The following is a 20,265-nucleotide window of genomic DNA, read 5'->3' as shown; positions in this document are numbered from 1 at the left end:
CTCCACTCCTAGTCCTTCCCTTCCCCATAGATTTAATTTAAAAAAGGCCAACTGGAACGAGTACGCCGACTCTGTGGATTGCATGTTGTGCAATCTTTCTGAGTCTGGTAATTATGAGAGTATCTCTGTTTACTATGAAGGGTTTGTCTCTGCTATTATGTCTGCTGCTGACCTACATATCCCAAATACCGCGCCATTCAGAATTGGATGCATTTCAATCCCTGGTGGGATCAGGAATGCTCTGATTCTGTCCTTTGGCGAACATCTGCCGAGGAGTCATACGCAGCCTGTATGACTATGGAAAATTTTATCGACTACAGACGCAAGGATGCGAAGTTTAGAAATTGCATTTGGAAAAAGAAAAAACGTGGTTGGATAAGTTTTTGTGAATCCCTTAGTCCTCGTTCCTCGTCTTCCCTTGTTTGGACAAATGTTAAGAGATTTCGCCGATCTCTTAACAATGACAGCAGTCCCAATTCCAATAATCCTTCTGTTTGGCTCAACGATTTTGCAAACAAATTGGCTCCTCCTTTTGTCCCATCCCAAGATTTATTTATATCCACACCGGTTGAATCTTCGGAGGAAATGGATCTTCCTTTTTCCTTTGAAGAACTTAATAACGTCTTAACGTATTTAAAGGATACCAGTCCAGGTGAGGATGGTATTTCTTACTCCTTTATTACAAAATTAAATGATAACTCTAAACACCATTTTCTAAACATGATAAATGAAATATTTCAATCAGGCAATATACCCAACTCATGGAAGTCCCAAATTGTTATCCCTATACTCAAACCTGGAAAATGTCCTTCAGATTTTAATTCCTATAGACCCATTGCCCTGGCATCTACTATATCTAAGATTGTTGAACGGCTTTTGAAAAATCGACTGGAATGGATAGTGGAAAGTAGGAATATCTTAGCGCCCTCTCAGTGTGGCTTTAGAAAGGGGCTAAGTACTATTGATAGTACTTAGCCCCTTTCTCAGTATTCTTACTACAGATATTCGACGAGCCTTTGCCAAAGGAGAGTATTTGGTTGGTGTCTTTTTAGATGTCGCATCTGCATATGATAATGTTCTTCTTCCGGTGCTCGGGCAGAAATTGCGTCAGCTGAGTATTCCGCCGAGGATGTCCCATTACATATGTAATCTGCTGACCGGGAGATCGGTATCTGTAAGACATCCGCTTCTTACTATACCTTCCAGACTTGTCTGGAAAGGTCTTCCTCAAGGTTCAGCTCTTAGTCCGCTGTTGTATAACATATACACACATGACCTTGAATTATCTGCTAATAATTTCTGTAACATCCTTCAGTATGCTGATGACATCGTCCTCTATTACAGCTCAAATTCTGTGGAGGACATAACTTTTCGTTTAAATACTGCCTTGCACTATCTTAACCAGTGGCTCTCTGAGCATGGCCTGGCATTGTCGGTAGCTAAATGTCAAGCGGTCGTGTTTACAAAAAAGAGAGTAATTCCAAATTTTCAAATTTTGTGTCATAATCAAATCAATCAATCAATCAAATTTTTAGGCATAATACTTGATAAACGATTGAACGGAGTTGCTCATGCTGAATATCTCAGCAGGAAATGTGAAAAAGGCATTAATGCTTTGAGAGCTGTGTCTGGTGTGTGGTGGGGCGCACACCCTTATACAGGGTGAGTCATATTGAACTTTCCGATTTCAATAAGGTGTGTATTAAAAACAAAGCGACATGCAGTAAAAAATATTTTATTGTTTGAAAGCACATAACATGCAGTTTTAATTTAGTTGGTTTTAAAAATGATATCCTGTAAATGTCTACCTCCATTGACCACACACTGCTGAAGCCTTTCCCGGAAGTTGTCCATTACTCGTCGAGTCATATTCAGCGGAATAGCATTGATTTCTTCCGTGATTGCAGCCTTCAGTTCATCGATGGTTCGGGGACGATGCGTGTACACCTTTTCCTTCAGGTAACCCCAGAGAAAGAAATCGCAGGGGGTTAAATCAGGTGATCTCGGCGGCCACCCAACGTCACCTCGCAAAAAAATGAGATGACCGGGAAACATTTGTCGCAGGATTTCCATTGAACGCCTGGATGTATGGGCTGTAGCACCATCTTGTTGGAACCAGATGTTATCGTTGTCATGATTCTGCGTTAATTCCTCCAATTTCGGTTTCAGAAAAGTTTCAAGCATGTCGCAATACCGAGCAGAGGTAACTGTGACGACTTGACCATCTTCTTCAAAAAAATAGGGACCCCACACACCAAACTCTGCAATAGCGCACCACACTGTCACTCGAGGGCTGTGAAGTGGTCGTTCGTGTAGGTTTCGTGGGTTATTCTCAGCCCAGTATCGAAAATTCTGTTTGTTGACAGTTCCGGCGAGGTGAAAATGTGCCTCATCACTGAAGATCAAAACAGCAGTGCGGGGGATCTGCTGAATGTCGCGGCATAAATTTGTTCGTGTGTCTAAGTCTCTAACTGTTAATTCTTGCACTACCTGAATCTTGTATGGGTGAAATTTAAGGTCTCTATGCAGTATTCTGCGGACACTACTGAAAGATAATCCTAGTGAAGCGGCATGTTTCCGAACAGAACGCCGAGGGGATTGTTGAATTGAAGCCCGCACTCTATCCACGTTTTCCGCTGACGTTGACGTCCTAATTCGGCCTTGTGGTCTTGTTTTTAATGCTGATGATGTTGCTCTAAAATTTGATACCCAATTTCTGATTGTTGGTCCAGTGGGAATGGGATCACGTCGACCAATAGCAAAATGTAAACGGAACGCACGCTGTGTTGTGATCACGGAGCCGCCATTTTTAATAAACTCTTCAACTACGAACGCACGATGTTGTCCCGACCAAGCCATTGCTCACACTAAAACTGCATGTCATGGCGCGTCTAATGACACCATCCCCACCCTTCTACTCCTTCCCTTCTTCGTGCAACGTCCTTCCAAAACCGGAAAGTTCAATATGACTCACCCTGTACTAAAACTGCTGTACAATGCTATAATTAACAGTCATATTGACTATGGATTATTTGTGTTAGACCCCTTTAATAAATTACCTACTGAAAAATTAAACCGAATACAATATAAATGTCTTCGGATTATCCTAGGTGCGATGAAGTCTACTCCTACCAATGCATTGCAGGTGGAGTGTGTAGATCCTCCACTTCCTATCCGCCGACAATTCCTTTCCGATCGATTTGTGAGTAAAATGTTGCCTGTCTTCCCATCCTCTACGGTCTATATATAAACCTTTACCATACCTGCTTGATAGCTTCCTTAGACTTACCTCTCTCCCTAATCCTTTGACTTGTTTTCCTTCTAATCCACTATTCCTTACACCGTACAACGCCCTAGTTCATTCTCCTTGTATTGTCACAAATCTTGGCCTAACCAAGGGAGATCCTGGCACCAACACAAAATTTAAAGAAATAGTTCAATTCAATTGGTCGAATCACCTCCTCATCTTCACTGATGCATTGAAGCTCTCGAAGGAGAGTTGTGTTGATGCAGCCTGTTGGATACCAAAATTCAAAATTTTTCTACAATTTAAATGCCCTCCCGAATCATCTGTGTTCACAGGCGAGGCTGTTGCTTTGTTAGAAGCAGTCCTGTTTGCACATTCCCACAATTTTAAGCAGACGGTTATTTTCAATGACTCACTAAGCTGCTTAATGGCCTTAAAGGGAAGCCCATTTTATAGTAGATTGAGATCTTCAATTGTTTTAAGGATTCGTGAAGAATTGTACTCATGTTATCTAAAGGGTTTGGATATTACTTTAGTCTGGATTCCAGGACATTCTGGAATTAGTGGGAATGAATCGGCAGACTCCTGCGCTAAGTTAGCTACTCAGTGTGGCACATTAAATCACTTTTCTAATTCGGCCCAGGATTTGTTGTCCCTTGCATCTGCCCATCTAGATGAGTCCTGGAGCAAACTCTGGGAAAGATCAAAGTCTCTGAAAGGTAAGTACTATGCTTCTATCCAACCTTCTATCCCAAAGCGACCTTGGTTCTTTACTCAAAAATTTACTGAACGGAAAATTATATCAACAATTTGTAGTTTGCGTTTTGGGCATGCATGTACGCCTGTTCATCTGGCTAACATCAGGGTCAGGGATCACTCTCTGTGTGAATGTGGCCTCGACGACGGTTCTCCTTCTCACATCCTTTTCTCTTGTCCTAAATTGACCCGTCCCTTATATGACATCCTTCCTTATAAAGTTCCCCGCCCCCTTAATGTTCAGTGTTTGTTAATGTTTGTGTTTAGTCCGTTATGTAAATTTTTATGTAAATATATTAAGAATAACAAAATTAAACTATAAACTAACATTTGTGTTAAATAATAGATATTACTAACCCTCTTTATTTATATATTGTATATATATATAATTTTTTTTTTTTTTGTTGTTATAGGTGAAGGCAGTATTTTAACTGGATCTCTCTTAAACATGCATTTTTCTATTGTATAATATTATAACTTTTTTTTAACCGTACAACCTCTTTCGTGAGTTCTCCATTCAACGTGACACTGGCGAAGTGATTTTGTGCTCAACTGGCACGCTCAGAACGCCATAATAGAAAGAACAGAACAGACAGTTGACATTTGTAGCACAGAAGTCTCCTAACTATATTGTAAATTTGTGTTTGTTTTGTTTTAGGTGAAGGCTGTACTAACACAGGATCTCTTTTTTTTACATGTATTCTATAATTGTGTATATGTATCTTTTTTATTACCGGTCAATTTCCTTCGTGTGTTTTCCATACAACGTGACATTGGCGAAATGAATTGTGCTCAACTGGCACGCTCGAAACGCCATATATTGAGAAATCAATCAATCAATCAATCAAATAAAGAGAGATTGCATATTATACCATTTGTAAACAAAAAGATAAAAGTTTAAACTAGTTTGCATGACAAGAATACAAATATAAGTAAAATACAAAGCTTAATCTCTTTGTAAATTTTAAATTGTAAATTTAAATTAAACAATAAAATAAAATAAGCTATTATATTATATAAATAAAACAATTTTATATGAGAATTTAATTAACTAAATAAAAGATATTTTACAATTCAAGTAATTAATAAATGACTAATAAAGTTACTTTTTAATTTGTCTCTTTCTACGTGAGACTAAAGTTGTTTTATTTATTTTGGAGTCTAGTGAAATGTGTGGTGGCCTAATCTCAGAGACACTAGAGATCTTTTTCAACTCAACTATAGAAGTGAAAGAATGGCGCTTCCCATCTGAGCTTATAACATTAATAACACCGTCTTTTGTCCAACACTTAGATATCCCAAATTGTTGTCTAGCCGCTAGGAACGCTTCATGTCTGGGTTTTGTCAAGAATTCAGACAAAGTAATCCCCGTATTCTTAAGATTAGTTTTACTAAATCAAACTTTATTTCTGGAATTGAGATCTTTGAACTTAACAAGTATGGCTCGTGTCCTATTAGAGGAAGAAGTTCCCAACCGGTGGCATCTGTTCACATCATTAACAGACAGATCAGAGATTTTCAGATGTTCAGACAGTACCTGGATGACTGCAGCAGATGTATTCTCTTTCTTATCCTCCGCTACCCCATGGACTAAAAGAATCTTTCTTCTGCTGCGCATTTCAATCTGATCATATTGTTTGGACAACAGTTGTACCTGCATTTGAAGACCTTCAAGTGCAGACATTACAAATGACCGGAAAGCGTTAAATTGTGTTGCCAAGTGAGAAGTTTGACTTGTAGCTGGTATACTATTAGTACATGAATTCAAATTTTGTTGGAATTCAGTCATTTTGCTGTTAAATTGCTGTGTAAGTTCTTGAATTGAGTGCTTTATTGAGTCCATAATAGTAATATTCTATAGAATTGAGTACTCACAGTTGGTCAGTCACCACAATCAATGTCACAATCAGAGTAATGCTTATGTTATATATCTTGAAGAATGGATGTATTGCTGGCAGGTTATTTAGCTTCTAATTCATTGTTTTACTTATAATAAACATGTATTTATAACTTTTACAAAAATATTAAATAGAGAGCTCACAAAAAGACGTTTAACTTTTTTTGCCTACCGCCGGCTTACATAATTGAGGTATCGTTGTATTTGCTTTAGCAGCCCAAGTGTTCTTAGATAGGTGACGTTAAAAAATAATAATCATGGCGGCTGTGGGACGCCATTGGACTTAGTGAAAAAAAAATTTTTGGTTTCGAATACCACAATATGGGTATCAAATTCAAGAGCTCAACACGAGGATTTCAAAAATGTATATCATGATTATCATTACCATAATAAATCCTAACAAAAATTTGAAAAATAAAAAATATTTATTAAAAAACAAACACCCCGACTGATAAATCTGAAAAGAAATTAACAAGCCCAATAGTTTATTTGGATGAACAGTCGGGACCTATAAGTAATTCTTCACTCAATAAAATCTTTACCAGGAACCTCAAATAATATAAAGAGGTGCTAATTCTTCTCCTATTGAACGTATACCCTGCACCTTCAATGTATGGGAGTAATAATTCACGCTTGAAACACTAAAAGTATTCGTCATTTAGAAATTTAGTGAAGACACTTAATAATCAAACGTCTGTTAGTAATTTTATTACTAATTTGTAATATTTTTTTAAAATTAATTCACTTTTCATATAATTTCATAAATGAGGGTAGTGTGAATAAATGATTGTGCAAAATGTGTGCAAAATGAAGATAAAAACGTCCTTTTATCAATAAATAACAATAATTTTATGGAAATTTACCGCAATCTAATCAATTAAATAGTAAAACATTAGAAACTACAATAGATAGAGTTTTCGTGTCCCCTGACTTGTATCGCAGTTTCCGTGATAACTTCTCAGTCTGCAGGTCTCTGCAGCTGATTTTTGATAAATATTGTTTATGAATATCTGGACTATAAAACAATATCAAATATAACGCGTCAGGAGACGTCGGTAACTGTTAAAAGTCTCGATGAACTTTAAACACGTACCTTTTTTCTCTTCACTTATTGTTAATATTTTTATAAAAATATAGTCACGATAATTGTTTTAAAATCTACATACTATGGGCTCTTCAAAAATATATACCACTTTATACCTACTTGCACATTTTTTTAAGGAAATTATATTTAAAGTATCAAAGTGAACAACCTGAAATAGACATTCACACGAATGACAATTTTTCACGATGAATAAATATATATTCCAAATGTAATTCACGAAAAAATAATTCATAACATTAAAGTTCCACTCTTATACTATTAATAAAAAAAAAATTGAGCGTCAGGGACGACTTTGAAAAAATGACTTTTGATCTGACGTTGTTCTACCATTTTCCATAGTGCGGCGTCTTATTGCAGCTACGGCATGAAGTGACGTCACTGAAAGCTATGGAAGAATCAGACGTCGGTGGTAGAAGCAGAGTTTAACTTAATAAAACGCACTGAGGAATATCGAATTAATGAAAAATACCGAACCCTTAGCAGAAATGTATTTTCACGACGTCCACCACTATGCTGCGATATACATGTTATTCGCTTTAGTGGGCCTCGGTGGAGCAGTATAGGTTTACAATTGCAGCAGCAGGCGAGCGTAATGGGCGCCGGAGCGAGGGCCACAGGCGGCCCCGACCCGAGAGGCGCCCCCGTCGACTCAGTCTACAATCAGTCTACTCAGTCTACAAGTGCAAATGTCTTAGTGAAAGAGACACGTAGACTTAGTGTTCCCGAGGGATATTGGAACACTTCTTCAGTATAAGTTAGATGTTAAGAAAAAAATGTAATCATCTAGTAATCATTATTACTAATCACGGGGTTCATGGCAGTTAAGCAATTTTGTAATAATCACCTACCTTGTTATCATCGCAGCATCTATCTCTTCTACTAACCCTCATCTTTCCCGCCCGGGAATATGTACGAGCAAGCGCGTACATGTAGCGCTTAGCTAGCATTTATTTATATGACCTAAATTACTCAATACCAATATTTTAATTATAATACGTCAGTTCATCGCTATCGGTCATTAAGAGTACCGCGCGTGGCTCAATTTATTTTTGCGTTTAGTTCATTATACTTTTAGATGCATTTAATATTATATATTTGTTAAAGAAAACTGTTTTATTTATAAACACTCATCCCGTACATATTAATATAATTTGACGTTCAAAGTAGAAAATATAAAAACATATTCATTTCAATAGATTTGTAACATAAAAATATTGTAACACATTAAAAAGTAAAACATGTCTACTAGACTTCTAGACGACTACTACTACTACTACTACTACTACATACATCATACCTATAAATAATAAAAAATAATGTTAAAAACTCCTATAGTTCTAAGAGGTGCGGGACTCAACAACAGGAAAATTAAATAATAGTTATTTCTCGTATATGGAAATTATATCTAAAGATGTCTTTAAAAAAAATCTGTTTTTTTAATACTTTAATTCCTTCATAAAAAAAATTACAGTATAATAATACTTAGGTATATAAGTTGCATTTCATTATTTACTAATAATTAAAGATTATAGAAATTGCAAATGGGAACACAACCCACGACCAACTTACAAATTTATATTAATGATAATAATACTATTTATAATTATAACTAAAATACCATTACTAGTATGTTTAATTAATTAATCATAATCAATCACAAATAACAATCTCAGTAATCTAAATAAAAAATGTAAGTTATTCCAACTCAAGCGAAGGTTAAGTTAAAAATAATATATTTCTTAAATTAATGACATAAGAGAAAACAATAAAGAAATGTTCACTGGTGAAAGTTATTAGCCTATAGCCAACAGCCTACTTCCATAAACAGACTATTCATAAAGTAGTTCCTGAGATTACTGAGATTGTACTACATGTGCTATAAATAATTGTTAATACATTTTTTACATCTTATCTTGGTTATATCTTCAGAGGCGCCTCTCGTACAACGCCGCATATCTTTAATATAAATAATAAACAAACATTATTATTTATGAAAAACTGATTAATTATCAGTATCACGCTGTATCCCGCACACAGCAGGTAGGCAAAAGGAACCTAGTGTTAAGACACTCCCTTCCCTACTTTCTGCCAAATTGTACAGATATTGTGAGTTAGTGCTTTGCCTCGATACCAGGGCGAAGAAGTGGAAATATAAATTTAAATAAATATTTCTTTTTCTCGAGTGGGGATAGAACCAACACCCAGTCAGTTGTACAGTCACACTAATTAATGTCAATAATAATTTATCTTAACATTGTACCCACTGGCTCCACGTACAGCAGGGATGAGCGTAGAAGCGGGACACATCAAATTTTACTTACAACAAAATTTGTCACAAAAAAATTAAAAAAACGGGACAAGCGCGAGTCGGGATCGCCATTCTAGGGTTTCAATCAAAAATTGAAGGTGTCGAGCCTTTGTGAAATTCAAGCTTAGCTTAGCGAGAGCCCTTTCATCTGACACCTCACTTTGAACTAGCGGCTTTTATACCAAATTTTGCCTCCGTTTTAAGGCTGTTAATTTTAGGATTTAACCACAAATCTATTGTTTCAGATCGCGTTTTTTGCTAAGCGGCCATATGTTTTTTTTAGTTAATGTAAAAAATACGATTTTTTTCAGGAAATCAAATTTAAATGTCAACTCTATATTTCCAAGCATTTCTGAGATAAAGACTCTTGACAAAAAGATCAGACAGACAACAAAGTGATCTTATAAGGGTTCCTTTTTTCCTTTAAAGATACGAAACCTTAAAAAACAACATTTACACGAACATATCTGTTCAAAGCTGAAGTCCAGGCCAGAAAATATTTCCAGATACTCTACTAATAGCACAGTAGCTAAGGGAGGGCAACTTCATTTATCATGCACCATTTTACTTTCAATACATAACTATCAAACCGATAAATATAATACCGTATTTAATGAAACATTCACATAATATAATAAGAGAAAGTAATTATGAATAAGCTTACCAGATGGTCGCGGCGGTCCCGTCTCCCCTCGCCCGCTCCCGTCCTCGTCGCTCTCTGTAATTAGGAACCAGGAAAAAATACAATCTGTAATCTCAAATTGTATTTTTTCCTGTAATAACGTTAAATAAGCATTTATTACTTTTCGGTTGGGGGGGTGGACAGCCTCAATCCAATGTTTTTATCAAAAAATTTTAGGTAATTAAATATATATATATATATATATATATATATATATATATATATATATATATATATATATATATATATATATATATATATGCACAATACATACATACAATGGAACTCAACTTTTTGTTAAGCTGAGTTCCCAGGTTCTCTTGCCACCCTGTTGAGTGTTGGAACACTCAACAAACACTGAAAGTAAAAAGACATTTTATATACCTTTCACAGTTCCTTTTGTTCCTTCGCACATCAGAATCATTCTGAAGAACTACTTTTGTCAACTTTTTTGAAGATTTTTGATAGTTTCGACATTGGACATATTTTTTAGTTCTTCTGTATTAGGTGCAGGAAGTAGCCGGTACGATGAGTCGCAAGCAGCGCCGGACACTAGCATTTGTATGCTTCAATACACTCTCCGTCACCGCCATCTGCAAAACGTATGTGTTTAATTTTTAATTTTAATTTATAACCATGATTACACAGTTCGAGCCCCACTTTCTGTTCCAATGTAAGATATTTCACATTAAGTGGCAAATGTTGTCCCCGCTCCCTCCAGGTTACCCGAGCAAGAAAATTTAAACAATCCATCACCAGAAGTAGGAATCGAACCCATGACCATCACATATCAGACTGTACTACTACACCACTTGATTAGAATGTACCTAATAAAAAAGTATAAAAAAAATTTTAAGTTAAACGGTTTTATATTGCAGATAAATGTACTAAAAGCTAAAAAATAATTTCATAGAAATTATGATTACTAAAATTTAATCGTGGGGCACGTCCAATATCTACAATTGAAAGACATAGCGTGAGACTTCACCCACCTAGTGGTAAGTAGCAAGTGTTATGTATATATATATATATATACATATATATATATATATATATATATATATATACATAACTATCAAACCGATAAATATAATACCGTATTTAATGAAACATCCATATAATATAATAAGAGAAAGTAATTCTGAATAAGCTTACCAGATGTTCGCGGCGGTCCCGTCTCCCCTCGCCCGCTCCCGTTCTCTCTGTAATTATATACAGTATATATATATATATATATATATATATATATATATATATATATATTATATATATTATATATATTATATATATTATATATATTATATATATTATATATACTATATATATTATTATATATTATGTACAATTATGTATTATATCTATAGAATTATATGTAGATATGTGTATATATATATATATATTTTATTATATATATATTTTTTTTGAACTATAACATTATTCACATTTCTTTATTTTTAGTCCCTTATTTTACAAGGGTTGCCTGGAAGAGATTGCTTGAAGCAATAAGGCCGCCTTTGCATACATTTTATAAAAATATATTGTTTCTTTTTCTGTTATTTTCTGTTATATGTATTTATGTGTGCAATAAAGTTTTTTTTTATTCTATTCTTTGTAAATACACATACATCTTTTCCCAACTCTTTTAAATTGTGATATAGAACATTCTCTTCACTCAAATCACTCACTTCAAATTCAAAATATTCTTTATTCAAATAAACTATAAAAGCACTTTTGAATCGTCGAATGAACATATGAACAAAAAGCTACCACCGGTTCGGAAAGCAGTTCTGCTGAGAAGAGCCGGCAAGAAACTCAACAGTTACAACAGGTAAAAGCATACATATTGTCCCATACAAGAATTATGGACTTTATGCAATCCAATTACAAGTGTGATAAGTTTAAGCCTATTTCTAGTACCGATTAATATTATGTACACCACCCATTTTGATAAAATTATTAATATTTCTTAACATACATAACATTTTCAAATTGGTAAATTTTAGGGCTTAAGTTATATGGAGATAGCATGAATCCCTTGCTTTTGCAAGACAAAATGCAATTGATGTAATAATATATAATTAATACCATAAATAGGTCAAAGTAGCCAAAAGAAGAAAGGCAAGCTGTTTCCACAGCAGCAGCAGTGATAGACAACAATATCAAATATCTTTTAATGGAAAAACGTCACTATACTTAACAATGAGTTAAAAGTTATGTTTTGGTTTTCTCCATACCTACACGAGGTCTTCATGTATGTATTTCTATCTTTGAGTCCACTTGACACATGTAGTGTTGGGCTATAAGACCACAACGTCCCACAAAAAGTGAGAAGCTCTTATACAAACCAGTAATTGTTTCCAATTGACAAAGCGGACAAAATAAAAACTACTATTAAATTTATTTACTCTCACTAGTTTTCAATTTTCTAGTTCGACATTAATGTAGCTGAATGACAATCATTTTAAAGTCAGCAATATAAAGATGGGATGTAATATTCTTTATATAATTTTATAAACTATATATATAATAACACAGTGAAAATATTTTGTCTGTACATTTAATATTTTTGACTGAAATGGATAGAGGAACACTTAAAGAGCAAAAATATTTTTTTTAATTTCTTGTCTGTCTGTCTGTATGTATTACGGTAATGCGATAACTAACTCAACATTAAAGTTTGTTTCATCTAAATCTGTTCATTAAAAAAAGTTATCGGCATTTGAATGAACTCCAAGGCATGAGTTTGTCTGCAAATATATAGCAATCCATATCCATACTTATATTTATAATAAATCTGTATTTTAAACCATCTTTTAAAGCAAGGAGGAGGAGGAAATATTTTGAATTGAAAATATTTCCTAGGTTCCTTAGGTTCATTAAATTATTTGGAATTTGATTTTGATATTGGATTATTTGATTCAATCAATAACATTACATTTAAGGCTGTTTCTGAACGAGTTACTTAAATTAGTCATTGACATCAACACATATGGCTGTCAGTCGATTCTGTTTTTCAAAGCTTTTATTTAACTTGCAATGTAATTTAAACGAATAATCAATCATCTAGTAGATTAATGTTATTTCTTGTTTTAGTAAAAGTAAGCCAAAAGATTTTCCAAAGTAACTATGGAATTTATACCACCATTATAAACCAAATAGAATTGCAAATTAAATAAGAATAGTTGAGAAACTATTCTAAAAATTCAATGAACTTGAGGAATAATCAAGTGACAAATTTCCCCATAGGGTTACATGTCTCCTTTAACGGGGTAATGCTGAGCGCCTGCTATAGATACCGGTCAGGTCATTAATGCAACTATAATTGAGTTTAGAAAACAATTGATGCTCGCTTCGCTCAACATGTGAACACTACCGCAGCGAGTCAACATTGAGGTCCGATTCGCGCCCCCTAGTTAATGTTATTATAACAGCTTAAAATTACCCTTTATACCCAAATAAAACTGTCACACTGTGCCCCTGCGCCAGATTGGCCTCAATCATTAATTTCTTATTTCTTAAAATATCATAAATAATAAAATACTCACTTTAGAAACTGCTCGAATGTGCTTACACTTACTTTTAGAAGACTGACGACACAACATGACAGCACGTGGCGGCGATACATTTTGAAATAACAACTGGAAATGAAATAAGTAATTGTCAAACACTAATATCATGGAATAATCTAGAGAATATTTAAGTATTTGTAGCTAAGTTATGATAACTTGAAATCTTAACAATTGCAATGAGAATAGTCCGCCATTACCGTAGGTAGGTACTATTAAAATAAATATAATATATTGTATTGCTGAACTAATTTTATTAGCTTCGTTTGTAATAATTACTTTAAATATTTATATAAATGTAATTAAAGATCACATTTCAAAACTAACACGACAAAAACTAGTTTTTTTTTTTTCGATTTTCGTCGCCATCTTTCTAAATTGAAATTTACGAAATAATTATGCATAACTTATACAATAACACAAAGCAACGTGAAATTACCAAATAAAGTAGATACACAAACAAATGAAGTTAAATTTATGTTTTAAATGAATATAAAAAAAATAAAAGTACATTTACCCATTAGCGTCGTTCAGCGGACACAGGGAAAAAGTGGAAACAAGGATGATATTCAAGATTACTGATGTCGATTGTCCGCACAGATCACAGAACACATTTACTCAAAGAATGTTCACTTCATACTAAAAAATGGGTGACAAAACGATGCTGCTGCCATCTCTAGCATGCCCAACGAAACACAACTTGCGGGAAATTCAAAATTTGGCTTTAAATCGATTTTTATTCAAAAGCCAGAATTATTACTCCTTCAAAATCATTTGGAAGTATTATTATTTAAATTATGTAATAATACTTCCAAATGATTTTGAAAGAGTGAATAATTTATATATAGTACAATAAAAAAAATAAATGCAGAAATAAAACTAATAAACATTTTACATTTTCTTTATTGCTTATAAACATTTGTTTTAATGATATTTACACAAACAGTATTTCTGCAAAACAATTAAAATATACTGCTAAAGATTACAACATTGCTACAAGACAAACTTGCCCTTATATGTTAAAATAACAATTTTAATTTTTATAAGTTAAATAGAACATAATCTGCAAAAAATATATAATTTATATATTTATTAACCTATAAGATTGTGGGCAGTTGTACTTGATTGTTGTGTTATTGAATTTATTTTTTTAAAAAAAATACAGACAAAGATAAAATTAATAAAGTAGGTATAATGAACTTAATACAGTGTTGGTCAAATTAAATCTAACATTAATATACAATTACTTTTAATATATCTATTTTCCTTTTTAACAATTTCTGATAATCTGCAAATTGTTTATTTTTAACTAAACAAAATCTTTTTACCGTTATGTGGAAGACACTATTACATATAAAATCAACATTTTCTTTAAGATGTTCCTCACATTGGGCAAGAAAACTAAAATTTACATCTTTTTCCAATTTGCAGATTGCAAGTTTTTTGAGGTTTAAAGAATATGATAATGTTTCGTATAAATTATTGCAGATTGTGGCACAGTTCTCAACACATAAAATGTTATAAAAGTTTTGAGATACATAGTTTAACTTCTTTTTAGCATTATCACATTCTTTGAAGTCCATAAAAGTGTATAATAATATATTATCGGTATGTTTCAATTTTAAAACTGAATCAGAAAGCTTGCCAATGCAAGCTTTGTGATTTATAGCTTCCCATAGCGCCCATTGGGGCGAGCTATGACAAATGTACAATTTTCAAAAAAGGCATACATTTTCTTCAAATGATTGAGTTAGAGAAAAAAGACATACATTTTCTTCAAATGAAGAATTGTCAGTCATGTTGGTGTGGCTTTCGATCTGCAGAATCACTATTTCAGCAGCTAAACAATTTATCCATATAAATCCTAAATTTGCAGTGACTGTTGCCTCTCCAGGTAGCAATCCTGAAAATAACAAGAGTTAATAAAGGTCAGGTTACAGAAACTAAAACCAACATATCATTGTTAGATGAATCTTCTTGATTAAGCAATTAAAAGAAAATTAAAGAAATTGTTTAAGATTAATGTAATTGTAGTTCTAACTATTAGTATTTTGTTAAATTTATCGTATTGTTTTAAAACTGTTAATTAATATTTTATTTTTACATATATATCTATGTGTTTTAGGTTTTTTTCACTGTTACCATAAAATAGGCTATTTATTATGATAAGTTTTTAAGTTAAATATATTGTCATTACAAGTGAACCAGTATCAATTAATAGTATACTTGAATTACCATTTGAATACTTGTGAATACCATTCTTTGCAATGGTCCAGGTATAACATTTGCAGGAAAATGTGATGTCCCTGGTTGTTCAGTGGAAAAATTTAAATCTTGGATTACCTGATTCTGAAAATAAAATATAATTGGATGAAAATACATTGCCAATGTATGATTACTAATATGTACATAAATAAAACAGTTTTTCTAAACAGTATTTTTTTTTTCAATAAAATTGACAAATGAAGGCCTTTCAAAATGGTGGCAACATAACATTCTATGTTCACCATACATTTTTTTCTGAAAATCGATAGAATACCATGGGCCTTCGGGGAAGCAAAACTTGGCCCAAGTTTCACAACTGAAAAAGTACAACATTTAAGATATGACTTTATCTAGAGTAGTTAATACTTAATGATTACTTACCGGTGTGAATTGGAAATTTCAGGATCTTCACGAGGGGACATTTTTCAAATTGTCTCCCATATTTTAGATCCATATATTCAAACAGAGAGAACAACTGAACAACAATAGAAATCTAAATATAAAATACAACAGAAATGTTAAAAACAGGTTGCTTGTTTAAGTCGCAGTAGTATGTTCGCCATTTGCAATGTAAATGCTACCATTGCCATATCAAAACGTAATCCTACTACTGTACTTTAAATACCGGTTACATAAACTGTTTCTCATATCGAATAACATTTTATCACGGTACCTTGCATACATGAAATATTATAAAGAAAGTTATTTATTAAACATTAAGTAACTAAATCGTGCATTAAAATTAAATTCTTAAAAAAAGTACTTTTATAAAAACTACTAATTAGTAGTTTTACATTAATATAGCAATACCATGGGTCCCAAGTTAGGTGTGTCGCCCAAGCTCCTTAGGAAGTCGACCGGGCCTGGCACAGATAATTAATGCTTCAATATAAGCATATTGCATATTATCACAGGTTATAAACCATTTATCTAAAATATTATTGTATCATTCTTTTTTTTTTTACCTAAAATAGTGAATATTTCAAAGATTAATTTGTTAAAATTTGTATGTAATATTTATAAATTTATACGCTTAAAACCTTTTTTGAATATTATTATATGTGCTTCACACGCTTGTGATGGCTCGGCAAACGCTTACAAACTCCTAGGCTTCACAAACGTTTAGCCTTCATTTATGGCAAAGAGTAAAGTAATACATAATGTACAGATAAAACATACTTGCTAAAAGTAAAGAACTGATTCCAAAATCAGCACAAACAAATCCGAAGGTGTTTTTTAAAATTTTCAAAATTGAAGTAGTCTCCTAGACGAGAAATGATTTTTAATACTCCCATACAATATCAAAGATCCTACAGGCCAAATATCAGTTATACACCGCGTAAATATAATGCGAATTTTGTATTGTCTCCCAATCATTCTGTAATGGAACAATAAATAATACATTTGTTAAAGTAAATCTACAAAATGCTATTCTTTATTTGTCTATCTTTCTTATTTCTTTATATTTTAACCAAAAATTGTGGAAAGGTGTTCCATACATTTTAGTTTTTGTAGTGTTTAATTTTATGTACTTGCTCGATATAACAATATTATGTTGGTGACCAGTGCTGCCAACCTCAGGAAACCAAAAAAATAGACTAAGGAGACTCCCGTGCTACAAATGTCAACTGTCAAATATAGTACTGCAATGTGTCAATGTCACTGTCAATATCAAAAAGCCCGCTCTTTTAATTTTGTTATTAAGTTAGTAGATTGAGATCTTCCATAATTTTAAGGATTCGTGAAGAACTGTACTCATGTTATCTAAAGGGTTTAGATGTTACTTTGGCATGGATTCCAGGGCATTCTGGAATCAGTGGGAATGAATCTGCAGACTCTTGTGCTAAATTAGCCATCCAGTGTGGTACTTTAGATCACTTCTCTATTTCGGCTCAGGATCTGCTGTCTCTTGCACAAACTCATTTGGATTTGTCATGGACTAAATTCTGGGAATTGTCAAAATCTCAGAAAGGTAAGTATTATGCCACTATTCAACCCAATATCCCAAGGCGACCTTGGTTTTTCTCAAAAAACTACTGAACGGAGGGTTTTATCAACTGTTTGTCGTTTGCGCCTTGGGCATGCGTGTACGCCTGTGCACCTAGCCAAGATCAAGGTCAGGGACCACTCACTGTGTGAATGTGGCCTGGACGACGGTTCACCTTCCCACATACTTTTTTCCTGTCCTAAATTAATTCATCCCTTATATGATGTTCTTCCTTATAAAGTTCCCCGTCCTCTTAGTGTTCAATGTTTGTTAATGTTTGTGTTTAGTCCTCTATGTAAATTTTTATGTAAATATATTAGATATAATAATATTAAACTATAAGTTAATATATTTGTAAAATATTGTTTACTACTAACTCATGTTCATGTATATAGTATATATTTATGATTTTTTATTTTATAGGTGAAGGCAACACTTTAACTGGACTCTTTTTGACATGCATTCTCCTATTGTGTAATATAATCTCTTTTTTACCGTACAATCTCCTTTGTGTGTTTTCCATACAACGTGACATTGGCGAAGTGAATAGTGCTCAACTGGCACGCTCGAAGCGCCATAAATAAAGAACCGAACCGAACCTTGTTATTAAGTTACTAATTTAAGCGGGAAGACATATTTGGCCCTCATATACTTGAGGTTACACGTGTTGTAGTCGATGTGATTTGTTACTAGGTTGTTAATAGATAATTATTAGCAAGTTATAAAGTAATTTAAATGTTTTAATTAATAAATATTGTGAATTGGTTAAAAGAGCTGCTATAATTAACACTGAGTAAATACCTATATGTGTTTTCGAATGTTGTTGGTGTTTTATATAGGTTTCTAGTTATTTAAACTTCAGTTTATAGTTATTTTGATTTTTAATAAATAAGATTGTATTTGTAACAATAGTGTTGTATAGTTTTCTTTTGATATTTCACTTCTGAAACCTAATTTTAGAAGTGGGATACCTATCTAAGCCCATCAGGCCAGATTCTTTACCTTATAATTTTGTTATTTTTGTGAAAGCAAATAAAACACCAGTTTCATCATTTCTCTTTTCTTAAAGTATTTATTGCCTATATAGAAATACAGTGTTAAATATGGGTGATGCTGGAAGTAAATCACAAAACAAATCACGTCGACCGGACACGACACGTGGTCGCGGTTAGCGAGATAGGTTAAGTCATTTGAAACTGACTCTGACTCTGTTATCAATGATATTGAGCTATAGTATGAGGAGGTGGAGAGGGTTAGAAGTGCTAATAACTTGAATGATTCAGAATGTTTATCACATGACTCTGGGCGCCTTAAGGGTGATGTTCATGGTTGAATGAGTGAGTGAGTGATTACTGGTGATCATAGGTGGTTGATGTTTTATGCAGGCTGATTCTGAAGAGTCCTGTGGTTGTGCTTAGTGTGCTAGAGGAGGGACGGGTGCCAGTTTGCCTAGAGATGATTCTTGTCAATGTATATAGGGCTTAGTGAATTGAATTGAATTCTTGATATATGGCGTTTCGAGCTTGCCAGTTGAGCATAATTCATAGTGACTAAAAAAAAAGGAAAGACAAGAGATTCATAGCTTAATAATTGGGCGTCCGTTACACAATTCTTTTAGATTGGAACAATTTTATGGTTGGTGAAGGGGGTGTGAGTAACATTGGATAAGGAAACCTAGAAATGGTAGCAGTATGACTTGTAACCTTTGTTTGTTTTGAAATGTTAGTTGTGTGAGGGAGAATCAATAAACTGTACCTTAGAGGGTGAGTAATACTGTTAATTTGTTGGAAGGAAATGGTTTTGTTTCCTTGGCTATTGATGAGCTCTCGCTTGGAGCCGACTTGATAGTTGTTCTGAGATCTTGCATGCCTGTTCTAGTTATTATAGATGCTGATGTTATTGTATGTAGAATGTGTGTGCTGTTATGTACATTTGGCTTAAAGTTGTTTTAAAAAAAAAAGATTTAATCAATGAAAAAGAGATTTGGTAATAATTTAAAACATATTAATTAAAGTCTCAATCATAAAACAAATAGAATTGAGTCACAGTGGAGATAGAAAAATGTGTAGCTGTTAGGAGAGTTTCAGGTAGACTAACTATGTTTTATACTAATGACTTATTAATGCATACATAGTATTGAAGTGATGCAATGCTGCAGATAAGGGTGCAAACCTTGTATATAACTTAGGATTTATTAAATTAAACAAATTAGGATTATTAATATTTTTAATTTATGTGCAATTGCAACAATTGTCTGCTATAAGATTGAAATCAGAATGAGTAGAATTTAATTTAATTGTTGGATTAATTGAACTTTTTATATTTACTTGTTATGTAAAATTCATTATTTTACATAACAAGTAAATATAAAAATTGTAAATTTTATGTTAATAAAACCAAATGTAATATTTTCATGCCTAATGGTAGAATGTATATGGAGACTAAATATTAA

The 20,265-nt window shown here is 33.2% G+C and overlaps 2 long non-coding RNA genes across 11 annotated transcripts; one reads left to right on the top strand and one right to left on the bottom strand.

The window, feature by feature from the left end:
• Positions 1 to 8,421: 8,421 nt before the first annotated feature.
• LOC146526735 (uncharacterized) lies at positions 8,422 to 16,968 on the bottom strand. 10 transcript variants are annotated; one of them, XR_014879355.1, is made up of 9 exons: positions 16,867 to 16,938; positions 16,208 to 16,791; positions 15,797 to 15,910; positions 14,001 to 15,464; positions 13,573 to 13,633; positions 11,151 to 11,197; positions 10,380 to 10,588; positions 9,978 to 10,086; positions 8,422 to 8,961 (listed from the first exon to the last, which is right to left on the bottom strand). It is a non-coding gene; the product is annotated as an uncharacterized LOC146526735 (long non-coding RNA). The 10 variants fall into 10 exon arrangements; XR_014879354.1 differs by lacking the exon at positions 16,867 to 16,938 and having other exon boundaries at positions 14,079 to 15,464; positions 16,208 to 16,460; XR_014879350.1 differs by lacking the exon at positions 16,867 to 16,938 and having other exon boundaries at positions 13,541 to 13,633; positions 16,208 to 16,455.
• A 354-nt stretch (positions 16,969 to 17,322) lies between these two features.
• On the top strand, positions 17,323 to 20,025 carry LOC146526734 (uncharacterized). Its single transcript, XR_014879348.1, has 2 exons — positions 17,323 to 18,120; positions 18,237 to 20,025. It is a non-coding gene; the product is annotated as an uncharacterized LOC146526734 (long non-coding RNA).
• The last annotated feature ends 240 nt before the right edge of the window (positions 20,026 to 20,265 follow it).

Source organism: Heliconius melpomene, chromosome 21 (assembly GCF_056956725.1).
Source record: "Heliconius melpomene rosina isolate 202511_hmr_F chromosome 21, ASM5695672v1, whole genome shotgun sequence".
Classification (NCBI taxonomy): Eukaryota; Metazoa; Arthropoda; class Insecta; order Lepidoptera; family Nymphalidae; genus Heliconius; species Heliconius melpomene.
Note: the sequence above shows the minus strand (reverse complement) of the source record. Positions and strands in the feature narration are given on the sequence as shown.